Here is a 14,353-nt window from a genome sequence, read left to right on the forward strand (position 1 = left end):
AGCCAGATTGTCCTCTCTCTGATTTCTCTTTTTTTTTTTTTTTTTTTTTTGAGACAGGGTCTCACTCTTCAGAGCTCATTGTAATCTTGAACTCCTAGGCTCAAGCAATCCTCCCACCTCAGCCTCCCAAGTAGCTAGGAATATAAGGGTGCATCACTGCTCTCAGCTAATTTTACTTTTTTTTTTTTTTTTTTTTTGTAGAGACAGTCTTACTGTGTTGCCTACGCTGGTGTCTCTGATACTTTAATCTGTATCCCAACTCTATGACTTTGCCAGAGCATTTTCCTCTATTTGTAATTCTCCTCTCCACCTCTACAAATCAACAAAGTCTAACCTTTTCTCACAGCCTAACTCAGGTTTCTCTATTCTTTGAAGCTTCCTGAATGATGCCAGCCCATATAAATTCCTCCTGAATAGACTCACATAATATTTATTATATAAATGATATTATTTAGTCCTTCATTATGCCCTTTGTTTTATTGTCTTTGCCACTGCTTCTCTACTGAATTTTCCTGAGCTTCAATGTCCTCGTCTGTACAACAGGAATAATCTAAACTCACAAGGTGGTTGCAATGGTTAACTTAGATAATATTAAGTTGAACCACATAAAGCTGCGAAACAGTCAACCTGATATACGTAAGTCTTTATTATAGCATTTAGCATTTAGTAGATACAATTTGGTGATGGTGTTATTCCTGCTTTTGTTATTCTTGACTCCGTTTAGTTTTATCTCCTAGATCATTTAAAAGGTCTTGAAAACAAAAAATATTTCTATTATTTGACATTGTGACTATGTTAGGTAGAGTCTATTCCACTCAATTTAGCAAATGTTAATAAATACCTATTGGTTGTCCTATGGGCTTCAAGCTAGATCTCAGGCCCAGAATCCAACCACTTCTGCCCACTTTCCCTACCACCACCCAGATGGGAGCCACCAACACCTCTCACCTGGATGACTGCAAGAGCCTCTGCTGGTGCTGCTTCCACCTTGCCCTCAACAAGGTCTGTTCCTAACACAGTTATGAGAGTGGTCCTCTTACTTGTCACATCATCCCACCCTTCTTCTTCAAACCTTCCACAGCCTTCCCCATCTCAGAGTAAAACCCAAAGCCCACAAGGCCCTCTGTGCCCAGACCTCCTGTTTTCTGTCTGACCTCATCTCCTGGCTTCAGACACTGGGTCTCTGTGCTGTTCCTCACACTCCCTAGAGCCTTTGCACAGGAAATGCTCTTGTTTGCAGCTCTCTCCTTTACCTTATTGAAGAAACCTACCCTGATTGCTCTATTTAAAATTGCAATCCACCCATGCCCTGAGTTCCCACTCCCCTTACCCTCCTCTGCTTGGCTTTCTGCACCTTACCTTATAAGCACATCTTTATAACTATAGATCTGTTACTTATTGTCTGACTTCCCTCCCACCCCACCCTCTACCTTTCCTTACTAGAATACAGGCCCCACAATGGAGGAAACTTTGTCTTTTTTATTCTTCAGCCCAACTACCTAGAACACCAGCAATCAGGAGCAATAAATGTTTATAGAGTGAATGAACGCCTTCCCTCGCCTCTCTACCATCTCCCCAGATAGACTTCCTCCATTTTGTTTGTTTTATTTGTGCCAATTGTCTCTCATCTGCCTCTGGGCTGCAGACCCTCTCCTGAGCTCCAGCTGCCCACCTCAGTCACTTGATGTCTCACAGTTGGGTCCAGAACCCACATGCATATTCTCCACAGTGCAGTTAAATTCATACTTTAAAATTTAAATCCAATCATGTTACACCCCTGCTAAAAATCCTTCTATTGTTTCCCATTACTGTTAGGATAAAGACTAAAATTCTTTCATTCTCTGCATCACCTGGTTCCAACACATCTCCACTGATCTACAATCCTCCCTTGACTCATTCCAGTTGTCCTGGCCTTTCAATTCTTCAAAAGTACCACATTCCCTATGACCTAGAGCTTCACTTCGCTAATTCCACACTCAGCTTTAACACTGCTCTCTCTAGAAAGCCTTTCCAGACACCGTAGATGGGGTCTTCCTGTCTTAGACCCCCGTATTGTATAAAGGTACACAGTGCACCTCTTCATAACATTCAGTAGAGTGACTAATGACTCACTGAGTCCCTGTTTTCCCATAGAGTTCCAGGCTCTGTGGAGTTCCGGGCTTCATGAGGGCAGGGTTCATGCCTGCCATCTTCCCCACTGTACTCCCAGTGCCTAGGGCAGTACTTGGCATAGAGCAGGTATTTAAGAAATGGTTATTAAATAAATGAAGAAACTGATGTGACTACAACTGGAGTACACTATTCTCTTTCTCCACTCCCACATTCCTGAATCTTTTTCCTTGATGTCTCCAAATCAACATGATAGGAAGAGGAAATTGGAAGATGAAGAGAGGCCCTACACCCTGAACCCCCAATGCCAAGCCTAGGAAGTCTGCCCTACTCAGCTAGCCCAGGAAAAGTTTATTTTATCCCAGGGGGCAAAAGAGGAGAGTCATGGAATGATGTGATGGAAAGAATGCTGAGTTTACAGTAAGATATGTAGGGTTTAGGCTGCCCAGTGGCTCAAGCCTGTAATCTCAACACTTTGGGAGGCCAATGCGGGTGGATCACAAGGTCAGGAGATCAAGACCATCCTGGCCAACATGGTGAAACCCCATCTCTACTAAAAATACACAAAAAAAAAATGGTGGTGAGCACCTGTAATCCCAACTACTTGGGAGGCTGAGGCAGGAGAACCACTTGAACCCAGGAGGCAGAGGTTGCAGTGAGCCGAGATCGCACCACTGCACTCCAATCTGGCAACAGAGTGCAACTCCATCTAAAAAAAAAAAAAAGAAGAAGAAATGTAGGGTTTAAAATTCCAACTCAGCATCTTGAGAGCTGTGTGGTTTTGGATGTGTCTCAGCCTCACTCCTTTCATCTGTAAAGTGTGGATACTAATCCCTACTTCACAGGCTTGCTGTATTAAATGTAATACTGTGCATGAAAATGGTTCCTAAGCTCTAAAGCCTAGAACACACAAATGTTAGTTAATATTGATAATGGTAACATAGGAGTAGTTACAATGGAACAGCCAAATGCAATTTGAGACTTGACTAATGGGATTTAATTTACCCTATACATAATAAATAATTGAGAAATAATTCCTGAATGGAGGTACATGGAAACCGCACAAACAAAATATAACACTACATAATGATTTATAGAAACAAGATTTTACAGCATATTCTCTAGTCCCCTCTAGCATTCCTCCTGGAAACAACCTTACCCTAGGACCCAGGGAACTGCAGAGGATGCGTTTGGTGAAGATTTGCCCAGGTTCCAGATTCCCCAGAAGTGCAGCCCTCTCCTGCCCCAGAAGGCAGACTGTTTTCCGTGCCTCCACAGCACGAAGTAAGGCCAGCAAACAGCAGGCGCTCAGCAATGCCAGTATATAGCAAGCGCTCAGCAATACCAAGCTGGCTCCCCTCCATGGACCTTCAGGTCCATGTTGGCCAAAACAGTCTTGGTTCCCATGCCTACATCAGTGTGTAAAAATTCAGGACTAAGTCTCTAACCCCTCATTATGTCCATTATACCTACAAGGGCATGAAGTTACAGCCCGTTATCAGAAACAAAGTTTGACTTTTAGCAGGTTAGGCCTAACTAGAGTTCAGAGGAATATACAAAGCATTTCTTCATTTTCCCTGTGGAGTCCCTTATCAGTTCCCACTCAGATGAGCGCTAGAAAATAACCTTCCCTCTCTGCCTCCCCACCTCGTATGTCCTATCCTACCAACTGCCCCCATTAGCATTTGCGTTTCACCTGGAAGGGGCAGTATATGTTCATTAGGGTTGTGTGTGGATCTAGAGGAGGCTATAGGTCCTTCTGGTCATTCCGAGCAGCCCATCTCCAAAACAGCCCTCTCTTTTTGCTAATATTGACTACTTTGATAGCATCCTTGTGTCACATCAAAACCCCCGGCCTGGTAAGATGGAATAATATAATTATGCATCCCTCCACTGCTCACACCTGAATGTTTCTTCTCCTATACTTTCTTTTGAATTCGTCCTCTCTTGCAAAGATGCTGATAAATATCCCGCAGGAGCTGGATTTTATGCAAAAAAAAAAAAAAAAACTTAAGATGCTGCTAAATAAATTAACTGCCAGGCTGACACAGATTGTATCAAAGTGGAAACTGTGTCTCTGTGCCAATGGATGACTGGATCCCAGTGTAACACAAACAAAGCAAGAACAAAGCTGAACAGTTGCTCTGAACTTACAAACTTAAACAAGCTGGAAACCAAGATTCAGGAGGCCATCTGACCTATGACTCACCCTGCTTTCCCATTTCGGGTGGGAGCAGGGACAGCTGCCTGGGGGAGGCTGCCCTGTCCGACTCGCCCTCACGGTTTCCATCTCCTCTTCCCCCAAATGGTACACAGGCCATGAAATAGTGACGACAGCAGTCTGCCTACCATAGGCACGTGGGCAAGGGCTCTCAGGAAGACAGCAAAGAACCTCAACATTCTCCAAATTCAATTCTTAATCCCACCATTAGCTTCCTAAATGACCATGCACAAGTTGGGTAATCTCTAAAATGTAGGATATTTGTGATATGCTCCATATGGGACATTGTTAAATACATTATTATTGTTCATGGGTTTTAGGTAATTCTTTTTAAAAATGAATTTGTCTTTATATTCTGACCATGAAATATAATCATGTAGAAAAATAACACATAATCATTATAGAAAATTTGAAAATACAAAGGAAGAAAACCCAAATTGCCTGTAACTCTATGACCTAAAGGTAACTACTATTAGCACCAGGCATTGGCCAGCTGCCGTGGTTCATGCCTATAATCCCAGCACTCCAGGAGGCTGAGGTGGGAGGATCACTTGAAGCCAGGAGTTCAAGACCAGCATGGGCAACAAAGTGAGGCCCCTAACTGTCTAAAAAAAATTGTTTTAATTAGCCAGGTGTGGTGATGCACACCATGGTACCAGCTACTCAGGTGGCTAAGGGAGGACGATCCTTTGAGCTCAAGAGGTTGAGGCTACAGTGAGCCATGATCACACCACTGCACTCCAACCTGGTCAACATAATAAGACCTTGTCTCTTAAAAATACATAAATAAATAAATAAAATTTCAAAAAATAGACATTTTGTTTATTTTATTTTATTGTTTTAGAGACAGAGTCTTGCACTGTCACCCAGGCTGGAGTGCAGTGACATGATCATAGCATACTGTAGCCTTGACCTCCCAGGCTCAATCAATCCTCACACCTCAGCTTCCCAAGTAGCTCAAACTACAGGAACGTGCCATCAGACCTGGCTAATTTTTTGTAATTTTTATAGAGATAGGGGTCCTGCCATGTTGCCCAGTCTGGTTCTGAACTCCTGGCCTCAAGCAATCCTCTTACCTCAGCCCCCGCAAAGTGCTGGAATTACAGGCATGAGCCACTGCACCCAGCCCAGGATTTTCCTTTAACTCTTATGTGTATGTACGTATATAGAGATAGATACAGCTATTCAGATATACTTTAAAAGAAGTATTATTATTGTATAGATATAGATATATATATCCATATACATATATAATTTTGATACTTTTATATTTGTAATTGACACATAATTATATATTTATTGGATATATAGTACTGTTTTGATGCATCTAATGTATAGTGATCAGATCAGGGTAACTAGGATATTCACCATCTCAAATATTATTTTTTTTACAAACTCTATATATGTGTCCTGTTTTTATTGCCTTACATTGTATCCAAGCCATTTTTCCATGACTTTAAAAGTCTTTCTAGAAACCACTTTGCATAAAATTTTGCATAAGATTCCATCATAGGGTTTTAGTAAAATCATATTGTGCTATATATACAGAGTAGAGTAACTGGTAGCAAAGTGTTCATCAAACAGCCTGATATGAGCACACACCAGACCCCATTTTAGGATCTGCTGCCTTAGTAACACCCATCAGGCAAAGTTCACAATTTTATTCAACAGCCATTTCCCTGGTGCTTTTGTGAAATGAAGAAAATAAAGTCTCCTGCAGTAAGAAACAGTACTTTCTCTCTTTCTGGAATTAAAGAATTATCTTAGTGGCTCACACAATTCCTTGAACAGACAGGTGATAAATGCGTTTGTTTAAAATGTCAGTAGAGCACAGGATTGACAGCAGGCTAGCATGCCTGTGATGCCTCCCTCAGCAGTACAAGCCCCTGGTGAGCAAGATTTGTGCAGGGTTCATCTTCATGTCCCCCAAGCACCTGTCCCCCACACACTTTGCATGTACACACAAGGAGCACTCACACTCATCAGCTTTTTTGAGCCCTGTCTTAGTCTGTTCGGGCTGTGATATTGTTGGATATTTGTACCCACCCAAATCTCAGTTGAAATGTGATCCCCAATGTTGGAGGCGGGACCTGGTGGGAGGTGATCGGGTCATGGGACTGGAGCACTCATGAATGGCTTAGTGCTTCCTCATGATAGTGAATGAATTCTCATGAGACCTGATCGTTTAGAAGTGTGTGGCCCCCCTCCCTGCCTCTCTCTTGCTCCAGCTTTCACCATGTCATGTGTAGGCTTATGCTTTGCCTTCCGCCATGATTGGAAGCTTCCAAAGGCCTTCCCAGAAGCAGAAGCCATTGCTGTGCTTCCTGTACAGCCTGCAGAACCATGGGCCAGTTAAACCTTTTATAAATTACCCAGTCTCAGGTGTTTCTTCGTAGCAGTGAAAGAATGACAAAATACAGGCTGCTATAACAAAATGCCTTAGACTAGGTAGCTTATAAACAACAAAAATTTATTTCTCAATGGAAATAATTTGTAACACTGAGACCTAAAGCCTTCCACATAAATGCTACATTGCAACAAATAAATAAATAAATAAAGTGAACCTGCTCTCCCACCCCCAAAAAAGAAATCTATTTCTCACCGTTCCAGAGGCAGGAAGTCCAAGATCAGGCATGAGCAGCTCTGGTGTCTGGTGGGAGCTCTCTGCTTCACAGATGGTAATTTGTTGCTGTGTCCTCACATGGCACAAAGGGGGAAAAGGCTCCCTTCAGTCTTTTACGAGGGCACTAATCCCATACATGGTTCATTAGTCTGCCCTCGTGGCTTAATCACTTCCCAGAAGGCCCAACTTCTTAATACGATCACATTCGGGATTCATTTCAAATATGAATTTGGGGGGACACCAACATTCAGAACCTAGAAAGCACCTACTTTTGGTCTACTTAGCCAGATGCTGAGGAGGAGTTTTGATGTGAAGTTTTGTAGGAGGATAAAATACATACATTTGTAATAGAAAAAACCAGCAAACGTAACTGTACTTAAGTGAATCTGCTGTGCTCCCATTCTGGTCTCTGATCTAGAGCACATACATGTGACACAGTGCCCGGCTGAAACAGAGGATGAGAGAGAACCCCACAGAGCTCACCATTCATGGTGATACCTTAGTAGTGGCACATAGCTCAGGCAAACCCTTCAACATACCCTCAAGCAGCACAAACTCCATTCTCCAGCATATGGCGGGCCTGCCCAGTGCCTCCTTAGAGCATCTCTGTCTCCTGGCTCCTCTGCCTGGCCAATTTCTAACTCTTATTCTGTATTTTCTGGATCCTATTCTAATACCCCCATCTCCTCAGCTTTTGGCTCCTCCCATTCATACTCCCAGGATTCCATCCTTCCCTAATCTCACTGTTTCACCTCCTTGTGACTCAGACTGAATCTAATACACATCCCTGACCCTTGAACACCACAGATCTTGCTATATTCCATGCCATTCTAGGCCCAAGGGTGATGACCCACATAGCTACTGCCTCCACCCCGTTTCCTGGGTAGAATACGCTGCTGTCACATGTGCGTGTAGAGCAGAAAATACTGCCATCATTGTGGCATCCATCCATCAGTGAGCTGGCTCAGTTGGAAATTCACAAGGACACACCCTGACTGTGGAAGGTCTGATGTTCTTCACTTAGGAGGAGGGGTAAACAAGCTATGTGGACCTGAGCAATGAATTCTTGAAATGGACTGCTCCCAAGCCTTGGATGCCAAAGCAAGGAAACCAAAGAATATACTCAACGAGATCTTCCCCTACTGGGTTAATGCCTGCAACTTAGGCATTTCAGTAAAAGTCACTCTCCTTTCATTTAGTTAAAAGTGGCATGACACCAAATATATGCAAAACACATGGAAGTGTTTATGCATTTCCCATAGCCGATTGCAATTACAAGATTCTCAGTTGAAAGTTTCAGAAACCCAACTCATGTGATCTCAAGCAAAATATGAGATTTGTGGGGTCCATGCAACTAAAACGTACAGGAGTGTAATTGACATGAGAGCTACAACATCAGACTTGGTCTCTCTTTTTTTCCTGCCTTGTTTTCATCTTGAATGGCTACATTTAGGCAGATACTTCCTATGTAATGGCAAGAGAACAACCAATGGCTACAGATTTATATCTTATAATCTAACAGCATCAGTGCAAAGGGAACTCTTCTCTCCCAGGAGATGCTCGAACATTCTGGAATCCAATCTCATCGCTTGGCTCCTGGCCTGAGTCACTTGCCTATCTCTGAATCAACCATTGTGATCAAGGGAAAGGGATAAACCACACAATCTGGGTTGGGAAGACACTGTTTCTCCAAAAGGAAATCAGGGAGCTACCATCATAAGAGGAAGAAATTGATACTTGAAGGCAAAAATAACAAATACACCCAACAACCCACTCCTCAGCTTCTCATTTTCTATACACATCCTTCTTTCCATTTGTTCAATTTCAGTAATATCCCTACTTAACATAATGCAACTATACTATATACTTCCAAAAATTAAGTCATTCCCTCTACAGTCATAGACAACCCAAACTTATGCCCCATTTTTGCACCCAGCTCCAAGACCAAGATCTCAAGGTCACACAGATTTCTATCAATGTGATCTGTATATAGCAATTCAGTTTGACACCCTAGAGGCTAAATGATGAATGCAAACCACCCCAACACACTCAGTATATAAGACAGAAGAGAAAATAGCAGAATATAATAGAATTTCCCATTTGGAAATGAGAAGGGGAAACAGCCTACTGTGATCACCAGTCCTTTAGGTACATCATGGTCTGTTGGACAAGAACAGCAAGGACTCACACTAGCAGGGGACTGAGGTCCTTGACCAGCCGATCTGACAACCCTGGTTCTGCTCTCTGAGAGGGTCCCCTTTGCCAGTCTTCCTCCATTTCCACTTCTGAGGTGGGACCCTGGGAGGATCCTTTAGTGACCCATTTCCAGATGGTGCAGATTTGAGAGCAGGGGTTTACCTTGGGCTGACCAGTCAGAGGCCTTTTTCAATCATACTGGGATTTTTCTGGCAAAGCAATTCCCTAAGAAGTTTATAACTTAGTACTCTTTCAGTCCATTTGCATCTGGTCATTTCATGGGACATTAGGCAAAGCAAGAGACAGTGTCCTCATCTAGACTCTGGCCTGGGAGTTCTGTTTCTTAGCAGCAGCCTCAGGGCTCCACCCTCCTTCTCAGCTTAATGGCCTCCACTTTATCCTCTGCATCAGTGAAATTCAAACTACAGCCTGGAATGGGAAGGCCCTGCTAATCTGCTTCTTGCCCTGCAGCTCAAGGATAATTATTATTTTAATGAATCACTGATTTGTAGTCTCACAGCCATCTTTTCCTCCATAGTCTATGATTAGAAGACTTTTCAATATTTTTACTGACATGTAAGACACATATAGAGAAGTACAGAAATCACACACCTTACAGCCCACACAAATCATCACGAAGTAAGCACCTCCGTGTAACCATCGCCAGGTCAAGAAATAGAACAAAACCAGGACCTCAGAAGCCCCTCTTTTCCCCTTCCTATAACTAACCCTTTCCCTTGTCCCCAAAAGTCTCCATTCACTTGACTTCTAACACCATATATTCATTTTGCCTGGTCTTGAATCTTACATAAACGAGACTCTATGGTATTTCATCATATCAAGCTTCTTTCACTCAAAATTAGATCTGCAAGATTCTTTCATGTTGTTGCACGTAGCAATAGTTTGTTCGGTGTATTTACAAAGTATTCATTGCAAAACTACACACAATGTATTTACCCACTCTGCCTTGATGGGTATTTGGGTTTTCTCAATTTGGGACTATTACAAACAATGTTGCTAATAACTTTTTTTTTTTTTTGAGACAAGGTCCCTCTCTGTCACCCAGGCTGGAGTGCTGTGGTCCAATCATAGCTCACTATAACCTTGAACTCCTGCACTCAAGAGATCCTCCTGCCTCAGCCTCCCAAGTAGCTAGGACTACAAGTACACACTACCATGTCCATCTAATTTTACTTTTATTTTTTATTTTTTGTAGAGATGGAGTCTTCCTATGTTGCCCAGGCTACTCTCAAATTCCTGGCCTCAAACAATACTCCTGCGTCAGGCTCCCGAAAACACTGGGCTTAAACGCTTGAGCCATGGCGCCAAGTCAGCACATTTTTTGTGTGTTTTTTCTTACACATACGCACACATAGACCTAGGAGTGGAATTGCTTTGTAGTAAGGTATGCATACATTCGCCTTTAATAGATAATGCCACACTGTTTTCCAAAGTATGTGGGCCTCTTTATATTCCCACCAGCAGAGGATGAGGGTTCAACAGTTCCACATATTCATTAACACTGATATGATCAGTTGTTTTTTTAGATTTTAGCTGTCCTCCTAGAATGTGTAGTGGGATCTCCTTGCTGTTTCCAGGCATGTCCCTGATGACAGGTGAGGCTGAGCACTTTTCCTGTTGATTGTCATCTGGATCTCCTCTGTTGTGAAATGCCCTGTCAATCTCTTCCTCTCACTGTTGTATTGAACTGACTGTCCTTTTCTGAGTTACTGATTTATTTGCTGGAGTTGTTTGTGTATTCCACATAGGAGCACTTTGCCAGTTGTCATCTGTCCTGGAGGAGTCAAAATCGGGCTCCAGCTCCTTCCCAGTTTTAGTAGTATCTTCTGTTCTGTTTCCAGTGTCTCTGTCTTTGCTGGTATGAGCTTCATCACGTAACAGAGAACTCACCTTTTCTAACCCTGAAAAGGACAGTGTTGTCTGGCTCTCAGCTACCAAAAGAGAAAGGACTTCTTTTATCAGAGACAAATTTTTCTTCTTTTTTAACTTTCAGATGATAGAAGCTTGTCTTTTTCTCAAAGGAACTCACTAAGAACTTCAGGAAGTAGCCCACACACTCCACAGCCTGAAAAGTTCTATCAAGTGCTTTAATGACCCAGTCTCCAATGGCATATGCTGTGAGTCCTAAGGGAGAACAGGCAACAATTTAATATGCTTTATTGGAGCATAACAAAGACTGCCAACTTCTTAGCCAGGGATAGGAGACCTTTATTGCCTTCCATTCTACCTTCAATTTGCCAATCCACATTTTAGGGTCTATTACTTGTAACACTCCATTGCTAGGTACCAATTCCTGCCAGTAATCTTTTGCAACCCTAACTAACTTACATACAAAAGAAAAAAATAAGATGGGGGATGAGGGGAAAGATTTATTATGCAATGTAACTGAATCATCTGTCACAGCTGCATACAGGTCTCAAGCAATTTCATTTGGACCAAGTTTCTCACGATCCCTCTGTTCTCCTCTCCTCATCCCTCTACTACCCCTCTGTGTCAGCTTAATTCATTCATTCAGGTAGGTAGGCAGGTAAAATAGCCCCCAGCAATTCCAGGCTAGCATGTTATCTTTTCAGACACCCAGGACAGGGAGAACTTGTCTTTCCCAAGAGTTCCAACAGAAGTTCTGAAATTAAGCCTCACTGACCTGGCTCAGAACATGTGCTCACACTGGAATGATGGGCACAGAGGCCCCTTCACACCCAAAGAAAGCCCAGTGTGCGTTTCCGAAGGAGGCACAATGGAGACTGGGAAGGTGAAAACAAAAGGTATTCTCGACAGTTATTTACCAATTGAAAGCATCTTAAAAACTTGTGACAACTCCTATCACCCAATATTCATCTTCCTTACCCCTTCTTCCTCGCTGATGGAATCTCAATTTCACTTGCTTAGCAATATGTCCAGTTTCAGGGCATGAATCATAACCACCCTAAACCAAGGACAATAGGCACACTCCCGTTGTCCAGATTATTTAATGGGTGGATTTATAACATTCTCTGATCAATAAGATGGACAGAAGATTGACTTGGGAGGTGATTTTCCTTCCCAAGAGGAAGGGAGGTTTATGCAGACAGCCCACTTGCTGTCCTGGTCACCTCCAAGCCTATTCCCAGTTCCTGCCTCTGGACGTAGTTGTATGAGGACGTGATGCCTGGAGCCACAGCAGCCATCTTGTGGACTGTAGGGGGAAGGCTGAGAGAGTATCAGAGATGCCAAGTTAGTGCCCTGACAACGTGGAATTACTGATCCGATCCAGAAATACCACCTCCAGTCTGCTTGTTCAGAATGCAATATGTATAAAGCCATTGGTTTTCAGGCTTTCTGGTTCTTACAGCTGTATGTACTCTAACTCTCCCATAACTATTCTCCATAAACACACGTGAGCCTCTCTTCACGCAGCTGTGGCAGGCAAGGAATAAGCAGGAATTCAGTCAACCATCATTCCTTAAGGTGAAACTACCTGAATTATCCCCATCTCACAGTACACAAATCCGGGACTGAAAAAGGAACACAAGCTATGCATGCACTTCCTGTCCCAGAACCTGTGTCACTCTTCTCACTTTGTATTAGCCTGAACCTTATGAAACTGACAATATTCAATTCAATGCCTTTTCTGATCTACAAAAAAAGGCAATTCCATGTGGTTCAACCTAACTTTTACATATCTCTATGTGAACTAGTTGTCCATCTAAAATAATAAAAAGATCAGAATCTATTTTAAAAAGAGTTTATTCAAGAGCAAAGGTTGAGGATGAGCCTGCTTGGGAAGCACAGATTCCAAAGAATGGAAGTCAGTGTTCCTAAATGTAGAAGTGTGGGATCACTTATATCAGCAAAGCTTAGGGAAGCTTAACAGAATTTCAACATCTTTCTACGTAAGGTTTAATGTGTTGTGCTCAAGCCTTTCTATGTAACGCTTGAGAGGTGGGGTGCTGCATAATAAATTTAGGGTGTCCTAAAATTTTATTTACTTTTACAAAGTGTAGAAGCAGAGAAATTGTTTCCTTCATTTCCAAGCCATGGTGAATCCTTGAGCAACAGAGAACAAAATAATAATAGTAAATGGTGCTAGCGGAGATGTGGCAAAGATGCGGCTGTTGCTGAGTCACCCTGGGAGAAAGACTTGCTGTTTATCAACTGGATACACAGCCTTGGCCTTTGGGTACTTTAAACTAGCACGAGTCAATAGAACTTTTTACAAGGATGGAAATATTCTATTCTGCACTGTCCAACAGAGTAGTCACTATCTACATTGACTAGTAAGCACTTAAAATGTGGCCTACTGTGACTGAGAAAATCAATTTTAGTTATACTTAATTTTAATTCATTTCAACTTCAATAGCCACATGTGGCTAGTAGCTACTATGTTAGTCAAAGTTCTCCCAACAAACAGAACCAACAGGAGATGCATATTAAATAATATATATAATATAAACTATACATATCACATATTATATATTTTATGTGTGTACATACATATTGTGTATATATACATATTGTCTGTCACTTCTGCATGAAGAGTACACACACATAAAATGTATAATATGTGATATGTATATTACATATATTATTTAATATAATGTAATTCCATATATAACATGTATATATGTACACACACATAAAATATATAATATGTGATCTGTATCTTTCACACACACAAGCATACACATACATGCATATAGAGAAAGAAAAATTTTCAGAACTGGCTCACACAATCATACAGGCTAAGAGGTCCCATGATCTACCGTCTGCAAGCTGGAGACCCAGGAAGCCTGGTGGTGTAGTTCCATCCTAGTCTGAAGGCCTGAGAACCAGGGGAGCCAATAGTGTAAGTCTCAGTCCATGAACAGGAGGAGATTGATGCCCCAGCTCAAGCAGTCAGGCAGAAAAAGAAGCAAGTTCTCCCTTCCTCTGCCTTCTGTTCCATTCAGGCCCTTGACAAATTGGATGGTGCCTACTCACATTCAGGAGGGCAATCTGCTTTACTGAGTCCACCAATTTAAATGCCACTCTCATCTGGAAATACCATCATAGGCATACCCTGAAATAAGTGTTAGTCAAACAGCTGGGCATCCCTGATCCAGACAAGTTGACACATAAAGTCAACCATCACAGCAACCATACTGGACAGTGCAGCTCTAGGTTTTTAATGACTGTTCTCATGACCTCATTTCAATTGCAGAAAC

The 14,353-nt window shown here is 42.2% G+C and overlaps 1 protein-coding gene and 1 long non-coding RNA gene across 6 annotated transcripts in view; both read right to left on the bottom strand.

Annotated features, from left to right (window-relative positions):
• CNIH3 (cornichon family AMPA receptor auxiliary protein 3) overlaps positions 1 to 14,353 on the bottom strand; it is a 335,293-nt gene that overhangs the window by 221,132 nt on the left and 99,808 nt on the right. The gene's annotated exons all lie outside the window — the stretch shown is intronic.
• Positions 6,300 to 14,353, bottom strand: part of LOC140710233 (uncharacterized) — a 32,705-nt gene continuing 24,651 nt past the window's right edge. For 3 of the 5 annotated variants that reach the window (XR_012091181.1, XR_012091179.1, XR_012091180.1), the window contains exon 6: positions 6,300 to 11,294. This is a non-coding gene — a long non-coding RNA (uncharacterized lncRNA). The remainder of the gene's footprint in view (positions 11,295 to 14,353) is intronic. The other 2 variants (XR_012091177.1, XR_012091178.1) reach the window with 1 other exon arrangement.

This window comes from Chlorocebus sabaeus, chromosome 25 (genome assembly GCF_047675955.1).
Source record: "Chlorocebus sabaeus isolate Y175 chromosome 25, mChlSab1.0.hap1, whole genome shotgun sequence".
In the NCBI taxonomy this organism is placed as follows: Eukaryota; Metazoa; Chordata; class Mammalia; order Primates; family Cercopithecidae; genus Chlorocebus; species Chlorocebus sabaeus.